An 11,918-nucleotide genomic window follows, 5' to 3' on the forward strand; every position below is an offset into this window, starting at 1 on the left:
GCGGACAAGATGGCGGACAAGATGGCGGACACAAGATGGCGGACACAAGATGGCGGACAAGATGGCGGACAAGATGGCGGACACAAGATGGCGGACAAGATGGCGGACAAGATGGCGGACAAGATGGCGGACACAAGATGGCGGACAAGATGGCGGACAAGATGGCGGACACAAGATGGCGGACAAGATGGCGGACAAGATGGCGGCCAAGATGGCGGACAAGATGGCGGCCAAGATGGCGGCCAAGATGGCGGACAAGATGGCGGACAAGATGGCGGACAAGATGGCGGATAAGATGCCGGACAAGATGGCGGACAAGATGGCGGCCAAGATGGCGGCCAAGATGGCGGACAAGATGGCGGACAAGATGGCGGACAAGATGGCGGACAAGATGGCGGCCAAGATGGCGGACAAGATGGCGGACAAGATGGCGGACAAGATGGCGGATAAGATGCCGGACAAGATGGCGGACAAGATGGCGGCCAAGATGGCGGACAAGATGGCGTACAAGATGGCGGACAAGATGGCGGCCAAGATGGCGGACAAGATGGCGGACAAGATGGCGGACAAGATGGCGGACAAGATGGCGGACAAGATGGTGGACACAAGATGGCGGACAAGATGGCGGACAAGATGGCGGACAAGATGGCGGCCAAGATGGCGGACAAGATGGCGGCCAAGATGGCGGCCAAGATGGCGGACAAGATGGCGGACAAGATGGCGGACAAGATGGCGGATAAGATGCCGGACAAGATGGCGGACACAAGATGGCGGACAAGATGGCGGACAAGATGGCGGACAAGATGGCGGACAAGATGGCGGACACAAGATGGCGGACAATATGGCGGCCAAGATGGCGGCCAAGATGGCGGACAAGATGGCGGACAAGATGGCGGACAAGATGGCGGACAAGATGGCGGACAAGATGGCGGATAAGATGGCGGACAAGATGGCGGACAAGATGGCGGCCAAGATGGCGGCCAAGATGGCGGACAAGATGGCGGACAAGATGGCGGACAAGATGGCGGACAAGATGGCGGACACAAGATGGCGGACAAGATGGCGGACAAGATGGCGGACACAAGATGGCGGACAAGATGGCGGATAAGATGGCGGACAAGATGGCGGACAAGATGGCGGCCAAGATGGCGGCCAAGATGGCGGACAAGATGGCGGACAAGATGGCGGACAAGATGGCGGACAAGATGGCGTACAAGATGGCGGACAAGATGGCGGCCAAGATGGCGGACAAGATGGCGGACACAAGATGGCGACAAGATGGCGGACAAGATGGCGGACAAGATGGCGGACAAGATGGCGGACAAGATGGCGGACAAGATGGCGGACACAAGATGGCGGACAAGATGGCGGACAAGATGGCGGACACAAGATGGCGGACAAGATGGCGGACAAGATGGCGGCCAAGATGGCGGACAAGATGGCGGCCAAGATGGCGGCCAAGATGGCGGACAAGATGGCGGACAAGATGGCGGACAAGATGGCGGACAAGATGGCGGACAAGATGGCGGACAAGATGGCGGATAAGATGGCGGACAAGATGGCGGACAAGATGGCGGCCAAGATGGCGGCCAAGATGGCGGCCAAGATGGCGGACAAGATGGCGGACAAGATGGCGGACAAGATGGCGGCCAAGATGGCGGACAAGATGGCGGACAAGATGGCGGACAAGATGGCGGATAAGATGCCGGACAAGATGGCGGACAAGATGGCGGCCAAGATGGCGGACAAGATGGCGTACAAGATGGCGGACAAGATGGCGGCCAAGATGGCGGACAAGATGGCGGACAAGATGGCGAACAAGATGGCGGACAAGATGGCGGACAAGATGGTGGACACAAGATGGCGGCCAAGATGGCGGACACAAGATGGCGGACAAGATGGCAAACACAAGATGGCGGACAATATGGCGGACAAGATGGCGGACAAGATGGCGGACAAGATGGCGGACACAAGATGGCGGACAAGATGGCGGCCAAGATGGCGGACAAGATGGCGGACAAGATGGCGGCCAAGATGGCGGACAAGATGGCGGCCAAGATGGCGGCCAAGATGGCGGACAAGATGGCGGACAAGATGGCGGACAAGATGGCGTACAAGATGGCGGACAAGATGGCGGCCAAGATGGCGGACAAGATGGCGGACAAGATGGCGGACACAAGATGGCGGACAAGATGGCGGACAAGATGGCGGACACAAGATGGCGGACAAGATGGCGGACAAGATGGCGGACAAGATGGCGGACAAGATGGCGGACAAGATGGCGGACACAAGATGGCGGACAAGATGGCGGACAAGATGGCGGACACAAGATGGCGGACAAGATGGCGGACAAGATGGCGGCCAAGATGGCGGACAAGATGGCGGCCAAGATGGCGGCCAAGATGGCGGACAAGATGGCGGACAAGATGGCGGACAAGATGGCGGTCTCAAGATGGCGGACAAGATGGCGGACAAGATGGCGGCCAAGATGGCGGCCAAGATGGCGGACAAGATGGCGGACAAGATGGCGGACAAGATGGCGGACAAGATGGCGGCCAAGATGGCGGACAAGATGGCGGACAAGATGGCGGACAAGATGGCGGATAAGATGCCGGACAAGATGGCGGACAAGATGGCGGCCAAGATGGCGGACAAGATGGCGTACAAGATGGCGGACAAGATGGCGGCCAAGATGGCGGACAAGATGGCGGACAAGATGGCGGACAAGATGGCGGACAAGATGGCGGACAAGATGGTGGACACAAGATGGCGGACAAGATGGCGGACAAGATGGCGGACAAGATGGCGGCCAAGATGGCGGACAAGATGGCGGCCAAGATGGCGGCCAAGATGGCGGACAAGATGGCGGACAAGATGGCGGACAAGATGGCGGATAAGATGCCGGACAAGATGGCGGACACAAGATGGCGGACAAGATGGCGGACAAGATGGCGGACAAGATGGCGGACAAGATGGCGGACACAAGATGGCGGACAATATGGCGGCCAAGATGGCGGCCAAGATGGCGGACAAGATGGCGGACAAGATGGCGGACAAGATGGCGGACAAGATGGCGGATAAGATGGCGGACAAGATGGCGGACAAGATGGCGGACAATATGGCGGCCAAGATGGCGGACAAGATGGCGGACAAGATGGCGGACAAGATGGCGGACAAGATGGCGGACACAAGATGGCGGACAAGATGGCGGACAAGATGGCGGACACAAGATGGCGGACAAGATGGCGGATAAGATGGCGGACAAGATGGCGGACAAGATGGCGGACAAGATGGCGGCCAAGATGGCGGACAAGATGGCGGACAAGATGGCGGACAAGATGGCGGACAAGATGGCGTACAAGATGGCGGACAAGATGGCGGCCAAGATGGCGGACAAGATGGCGGACACAAGATGGCGGACAAGATGGCGGACAAGATGGCGGACAAGATGGCGGACAAGATGGCGGACAAGATGGCGGACACAAGATGGCGGACAAGATGGCGGCCAAGATGGCGGACACAAGATGGCGGACAAGATGGCGGACAAGATGGCGGCCAAGATGGCGGACAAGATGGCGGCCAAGATGGCGGCCAAGATGGCGGACAAGATGGCGGACAAGATGGCGGACAAGATGGCGGATAAGATGCCGGACAAGATGGCGGACACAAGATGGCGGACAAGATGGCGGACAAGATGGCGGACAAGATGGCGGACAAGATGGCGGACAAGATGGCGGACACAAGATGGCGGACACAAGATGGCGGACAAGATGGCGGACAAGATGGCGGACACAAGATGGCGGACAAGATGGCGGACAAGATGGCGGACACAAGATGGCGGACAAGATGGCGGACAAGATGGCGGCCAAGATGGCGGACAAGATGGCGGCCAAGATGGCGGCCAAGATGGCGGACAAGATGGCGGACAAGATGGCGGACAAGATGGCGGATAAGATGCCGGACAAGATGGCGGACAAGATGGCGGCCAAGATGGCGGCCAAGATGGCGGACAAGATGGCGGACAAGATGGCGGACAAGATGGCGGACAAGATGGCGGACACAAGATGGCGGCCAAGATGGCGGACAAGATGGCGGACACAAGATGGCGGACAAGATGGCGGACAAGATGGCGGCCAAGATGGCGGACAAGATGGCGGCCAAGATGGCGGCCAAGATGGCGGACAAGATGGCGGACAAGATGGCGGACAAGATGGCGGATAAGATGCCGGACAAGATGGCGGACACAAGATGGCGGACAAGATGGCGGACAAGATGGCGGACAAGATGGCGGACAAGATGGCGGACAAGATGGCGGACACAAGATGGCGGACACAAGATGGCGGACAAGATGGCGGACAAGATGGCGGACACAAGATGGCGGACAAGATGGCGGACAAGATGGCGGACACAAGATGGCGGACAAGATGGCGGACAAGATGGCGGCCAAGATGGCGGACAAGATGGCGGCCAAGATGGCGGCCAAGATGGCGGACAAGATGGCGGACAAGATGGCGGACAAGATGGCGGATAAGATGCCGGACAAGATGGCGGACAAGATGGCGGCCAAGATGGCGGACAAGATGGCGTACAAGATGGCGGACAAGATGGCGGCCAAGATGGCGGACAAGATGGCGGACACAAGATGGCGGACAAGATGGCGGACAAGATGGCGGACACAAGATGGCGGACGAGATGGCGGACAAGATGGCGGACAAGATGGCGGACAAGATGGCGGCCAAGATGGCGGACAAGATGGCGGCCAAGATGGCGGCCAAGATGGCGGACAAGATGGCGGACAAGATGGCGTACAAGATGGCGGACAAGATGGCGGCCAAGATGGCGGACAAGATGGCGGACAAGATGGCGGACACAAGATGGCGGACAAGATGGCGGACAAGATGGCGGACACAAGATGGCGGACAAGATGGCGGACAAGATGGCGGACAAGATGGCGGACAAGATGGCGGACAAGATGGCGGACAAGATGGCGGACACAAGATGGCGGACAAGATGGCGGACAAGATGGCGGACACAAGATGGCGGACAAGATGGCGGACAAGATGGCGGCCAAGATGGCGGACAAGATGGCGGCCAAGATGGCGGCCAAGATGGCGGACAAGATGGCGGACAAGATGGCGGACAAGATGGCGGATAAGATGCCGGACAAGATGGCGGACAAGATGGCGGCCAAGATGGCGGCCAAGATGGCGGACAAGATGGCGGACAAGATGGCGGACAAGATGGCGGACAAGATGGCGGACACAAGATGGCGGCCAAGATGGCGGCCAAGATGGCGGCCAAGATGGTGGACACAAGATGGCGGACAAGATGGCGGACAAGATGGCGTCCAAGATGGCGGACAAGATGGCGGTCTCAAGATGGCGGACAAGATGGCGGACAAGATGGCGGACAAGATGGCGGACAAGATGGCGGACAAGATGGCGGACAAGATGGTGGACACAAGATGGCGGATAAGATGCCGGACAAGATGGCGGACAAGATGGCGGCCAAGATGGCGGACAAGATGGCGGCCAAGATGGCGGCCAAGATGGCGGACAAGATGGCGGACAAGATGGCGGACAAGATGGCGGATAAGATGCCGGACAAGATGGCGGACACAAGATGGCGGACAAGATGGCGGACAAGATGGCGGCCAAGATGGCGGACAAGATGGCGGACAAGATGGCGGACAAGATGGCGGACAAGATGGCGGACACAAGATGGCGGCCAAGATGGCGGCCAAGATGGCGGCCAAGATGGTGGACACAAGATGGCGGACAAGATGGTGGACAAGATGGCGGCCAAGATGGCGGACAAGATGGCGGTCTCAAGATGGCGGACAAGATGGCAGACAAGATGGCGGCCAAGATGGCGGACAAGATGGCGGACAAGATGGCGGACAAGATGGCGGACAAGATGGTGGACACAAGATGGCGGACAAGATGGCGGACAAGATGGCGGACAAGATGGCGGCCAAGATGGCGGACAAGATGGCGGCCAAGATGGCGGCCAAGATGGCGGACAAGATGGCGGACAAGATGGCGGACAAGATGGCGGATAAGATGCCGGACAAGATGGCGGACACAAGATGGCGGACAAGATGGCGGACAAGATGGCGGACAAGATGGCGGACAAGATGGCGGACAAGATGGCGGACACAAGATGGCGGACAATATGGCGGCCAAGATGGCGGCCAAGATGGCGGACAAGATGGCGGACAAGATGGCGGACAAGATGGCGGACAAGATGGCGGATAAGATGGCGGACAAGATGGCGGACAAGATGGCGGCCAAGATGGCGGCCAAGATGGCGGACAAGATGGCGGACAAGATGGCGGACAAGATGGCGGACAAGATGGCGTACAAGATGGCGGACAAGATGGCGGCCAAGATGGCGGACAAGATGGCGGACAAGATGGCGGACACAAGATGGCGGACAAGATGACGGACAAGATGGCGGACACAAGATGGCGGACAAGATGGCGGACAAGATGGCGGACACAAGATGGCGGACAAGATGGCGGACAAGATGGCGGCCAAGATGGCGGACAAGATGGCGGCCAAGATGGCGGCCAAGATGGCGGACAAGATGGCGGACAAGATGGCGGACAAGATGGCGGATAAGATGCCGGACAAGATGGCGGACAAGATGGCGGCCAAGATGGCGGCCAAGATGGCGGCCAAGATGGCGGACAAGATGGCGGACAAGATGGCGGCCAAGATGGCGGACAAGATGGCGGACACAAGATGGCGGCCAAGATGGCGGACAAGATGGCGGACAAGATGGCGGACAAGATGGCGGACAAGATGGCGGACAAGATGGCGGCCAAGATGGCGGACAAGATGGCGGCCAAGATGGCGGCCAAGATGGCGGACAAGATGGCGGACAAGATGGCGGACAAGATGGCGGACACAAGATGGCGGACACAAGATGGCGGCCAAGATGGCGGCCAAGATGGCGGCCAAGATGGTGGACACAAGATGGCGGACAAGATGGCGGACAAGATGGCGGCCAAGATGGCGGACAAGATGGCGGTCTCAAGATGGCGGACAAGATGGCGGACAAGATGGCGGCCAAGATGGCGGACAAGATGGCGGATAAGATGGCGGACAAGATGGCGGACAAGATGGTGGACACAAGATGGCGGACAAGATGGCGGACAAGATGCGGACAAGATGGCGGACAAGATGGCGAACACAAGATGGCGGACACAAGATGGCGGACAAGATGGCGGACACAAGATGGCGGACAATATGGCGGCCAAGATGGCGGCCAAGATGGCGGACAAGATGGCGGACAAGATGGCGGACAAGATGGCGGACAAGATGGCGGATAAGATGGCGGACAAGATGGCGGACAAGATGGCGGCCAAGATGGCGGCCAAGATGGCGGACAAGATGGCGGACAAGATGGCGGACAAGATGGCGGACAAGATGGCGTACAAGATGGCGGACAAGATGGCGGCCAAGATGGCGGACAAGATGGCGGACAAGATGGCGGACACAAGATGGCGGACAAGATGGTGGACAAGATGGCGGACACAAGATGGCGGACAAGATGGCGGACAAGATGGCGGACAAGATGGCGGACAAGATGGCGGACACAAGATGGCGGACAAGATGGCGGACAAGATGGCGGACACAAGATGGCGGACAAGATGGCGGACAAGATGGCGGCCAAGATGGCGGACAAGATGGCGGCCAAGATGGCGGCCAAGATGGCGGACAAGATGGCGGACAAGATGGCGGACAAGATGGCGGATAAGATGCCGGACAAGATGGTGGACACAAGATGGCGGACAAGATGGCGGACAAGATGGCGGACAAGATGGCGGACAAGATGGCGGACAAGATGGCGGACAAGATGGCGGACACAAGATGGCGGACACAAGATGGCGGACAAGATGGCGGACAAGATGGCGGACACAAGATGGCGGACAAGATGGCGGACAAGATGGCGGACAAGATGGCGGACACAAGATGGCGGACAAGATGGCGGCCAAGATGGCGGCCAAGATGGCGGCCAAGATGGCGGCCAAGATGGCGGACAAGATGGCGGACAAGATGGCGGACAAGATGGCGGACAAGATGGCGGACACAAGATGGCGGCCAAGATGAAGGACAAGATGGCGGAAACAAGATGGCGGACAAGATGGCGGCCAAGATGGCGGACAAGATGGCGGACAAGATGGCGGACAAGATGGCAAACACAAGATGGCGGACAAGATGGCGGACAAGATGGCGGACAAGATGGCGGACAAGATGGTGGACACAAGATGGCGGACAAGATGGCGGACAAGATGGCGAACACAAGATGGCGGCCAAGATGGCGGACACAAGATGGCGGCCAAGATGGCGGCCAAGATGGTGGACACAAGATGGCGGACAAGATGACGGACAAGATGGCGGACAAGATGGCGTACAAGATGGCGGACAAGATGGCGGCCAAGATGGCGGACAAGATGGCGGACACAAGATGGCGGACAAGATTTCGGCCAAGATGGCGGACAAGATGGCGGACAAGATGGCGGACAAGATGGCGGACAAGATGGCGGACAAGATGGCGGACAAGATGGCGGACAAGATGGCGGACAAGATGGCGGACAAGATGGCGGACAAGATGGCGGGCAAGATGGTGGACAAGATGGCGGACAAGATGGCGGACACAAGATGGCGGACAAGATGGCGGACAAGATGGCGGACAAGATGGCGGACAAGATGGCGGACACAAGATGGCGGCCAAGATGGCGGACAAGATGGCGGACAAGATGGCGGACAAGATGGCGGACAAGATGACGGACAAGATGGCGGACAAGATGGCGGACAAGATGGTGGACAAGATGGCGGACAAGATGGCGGCCAAGATGGCGGCCAAGATGGCGGACAAGATGGCGGCCCAGATGGCGGACAAGATGGCGGCCAAGATGGCGGACAAGATGGCGGACAAGATGGCGGACACAAGATGGCGGACAAGATGGCGGACAAGATGGCGGACAAGATGGTGGACAAGATGGCGGACAAGATGGCGGACAAGATGGCGGACACAAGATGGCGGACAAGATGGCGGACACAAGATGGCGGACAAGATGGCGGACAAGATGGCGGACAAGATGGCGGACAAGATGGCGGACACAAGATGGCGGCCAAGATGGCGGACAAGATGGCGGACAAGATGGCGGACAAGATGGCGGACACAAGATGGCGGACAAGATGGCGGACAAGATGGCGGCCAAGATGGCGGAAAAGATGGCGGACAAATTGGCGGACAAGATGGCGGACAAGATGGCGGACAAGATGCCGGACAAGATGGCGGACAAGATGGCGGCCATGATGGCGGCCAAGATGGCGGACAAGATGGCGGACAAGATGGCGGACAAGATGGCGGACAAGATGGCGGACAAGATGGCGGATAAGATGGCGGTCTCAAGATGGCGGACAAGATGGCGGACAAGATGGCGGACAAGATGGCGGCCAAGATGGCGGACAAGATGGCGGTCTCAAGATGGCGGACAAGATGGCGGACAAGATGGCGGACAAGATGGCGGACAAGATGGCGGACAAGATGGCGGCCAAGATGGCGGACACAAGATGGCGGACAAGATGGCGGACAAGATGGCGGACAAGATGGCGGACAAGATGGCGGACAAGATGGCGGACAAGATGGCGGACAAGATGGCGGACAAGATGGCGGACAAGATGGCGGACAAGATGGCAAACACAAGATGGCGGCCAAGATGGCGGACACAAGATGGCGGCCAAGATGGCGGCCAAGATGGTGGACACAAGATGGCGGCCAAGATGGCGGACAAGATGGCGGCCAAGATGGTGGCCAAGATGGCGGACACAAGATGGCGGACAAGATGGCAAACACAAGATGGCGGACAATATGGCGGCCAAGATGGCGGCCAAGATGGCGGACAAGATGGCGGACAAGATGGCGGACAAGATGGCGGACACAAGATGGCGGACAAGATGGCGGCCAAGATGGCGGACAAGATGGCGGACAAGATGGCGGACAAGATGGCGGACAAGATGGCGGACAAGATGGCGGACAAGATGGCGGACAAGATGGCGGACAAGATGGCGGACAAGATGGCGGACACAAGATGGCGGACAAGATGGCGGACAAGATGGGGGACACAAGATGGCGGACAAGATGGCGGACAAGATGGCGGACAAGATGGCGGACACAAGATGGCGGCCAAGATGGTGGACAAGATGGCGGACAAGATGGCGGACAAGATGGCGGACAAGATGGCGGACACAAGATGGCGGACAAGATGGCGGACAAGATGGCGGACAAGATGGCGGACAAGATGGCGGACAAGATGGCGGACAAGATGGCGGACAAGATGGCGGACAAGATGGCGGACAAGATGGCGGACAAGATGGCGGACAAGATGGCGGACAAGATGGCGGACAAGATGGCGGACAAGATGGCGGTCTCAAGATGGCGGACAAGATGGCGGCCAAGATGGCGGCCAAGATGGCGGACAAGATGGCGGCCAAGATGGCGGCCAAGATGGCGGCCAAGATGGCGGACAAGATGGCGGACAAGATGGCGGACAAGATGGTGGACAAGATGGCGGACAAGATGGCGGACAAGATGGCGGACAAGATGGTGGAGGTGGAAAGTGACCCGTGGGAGGTGGGTGGTGACACATGGGAGGTGGGTGGCGACTCGTGGGAGGTGGGTTGTGACCCATGGGAGGTGGATGGTGACACGTGGGAGGTGGGTGGTGACACGTGCCCCGTGGGAGGTGGGAGAGCGATGAAGAGAGAAGGAGGGTGAGGGAGAAAATAGATGTTACCTATTGAAAAACATGCTCTCCTGGTATCGTAAATCTGAAACCAGCTAATTTTGTATGGAATTTCGTACTAGTCGAAGGAAAGTTTGAGCGAGAGAGATGAGGGATACTTCCCATTTCATCCATCTCACTTGCACTGGCGATCGTTCTCACGTGTTTGATAGTATGCAATAGCAATAGTGATGGGCGCCGGGAAGTGAGCGATGAAGGGAGAAGGGGGGAGAGGGGGAAAGAAGATGTCACCTCTTGAACAACATGCTCTCCTGGTATCGGAAATCTGAAAACAGCTGGGTTTGTATGGAATTTCGTACCAGTCGATGGAAATCATTTCATCCATCTCACTTGCATTGGCGACCTCACGTGTTTGATAGTATGCAATAGCAATAGTGATGGGCAAATTTGTCCCAAGCTGCAGATGTCACCACTTGAAAAACATGCTCTCCTGGTATCGTAAATCTGAAAACAATTGTGTGCGCGGCTATGGTATAGTGGTTTTCACAGTTGACCAGTTGATTTGGTCATTGGACAAATTTGTCACCATTTCTCGGTCTCGGCTGTCTTCCTCGGCGACGTATCTTAAACATACCATGAGTCCAACCGCTTCACCCCGTGGAAACAGGATCGGGTACTGTAGTGGACGCATCATCTGGTTGGTCTTATACACTGGCCTTAAGGATCCTGTAGCACGATGTTGCAGCACAATCTCCCGTGTATATTCCGTGCTACCGGTGATATCGTCACAAACACACACGACCCATCTCACCTGCAGTCGGTGCGTTGTTTCGGCACTGGTCAATTCCTGGTAAACGTGAAAGGAGGTAAAGGCGCAGTTCATCGCGAACAGTTCATGCGTTCAAACGTATGACTGAACATTCATGTTAGGAGATTGCATGTGATAAATACTTGCTGCAGGACAGACAATATCGATTAAGTCCACCACCAACTACTGGTGCTTGCATGGCGAACTACTGGCACTGGAGTGTTGCATGGCGAATCTCCAGGAAGCATAGCGAGCGAACCAATTCGATGGCAAAGTGTTACTTGGATGCTGTAGTTGTAAATTCCACCACTCGAAGTTGGCGCACGTATGATTGTAGCTCCATTTTAGCCG

This window comes from Anopheles moucheti, chromosome 3, assembly GCF_943734755.1.
Source record: "Anopheles moucheti chromosome 3, idAnoMoucSN_F20_07, whole genome shotgun sequence".
Lineage (NCBI taxonomy): Eukaryota > Metazoa > Arthropoda > Insecta > Diptera > Culicidae > Anopheles > Anopheles moucheti.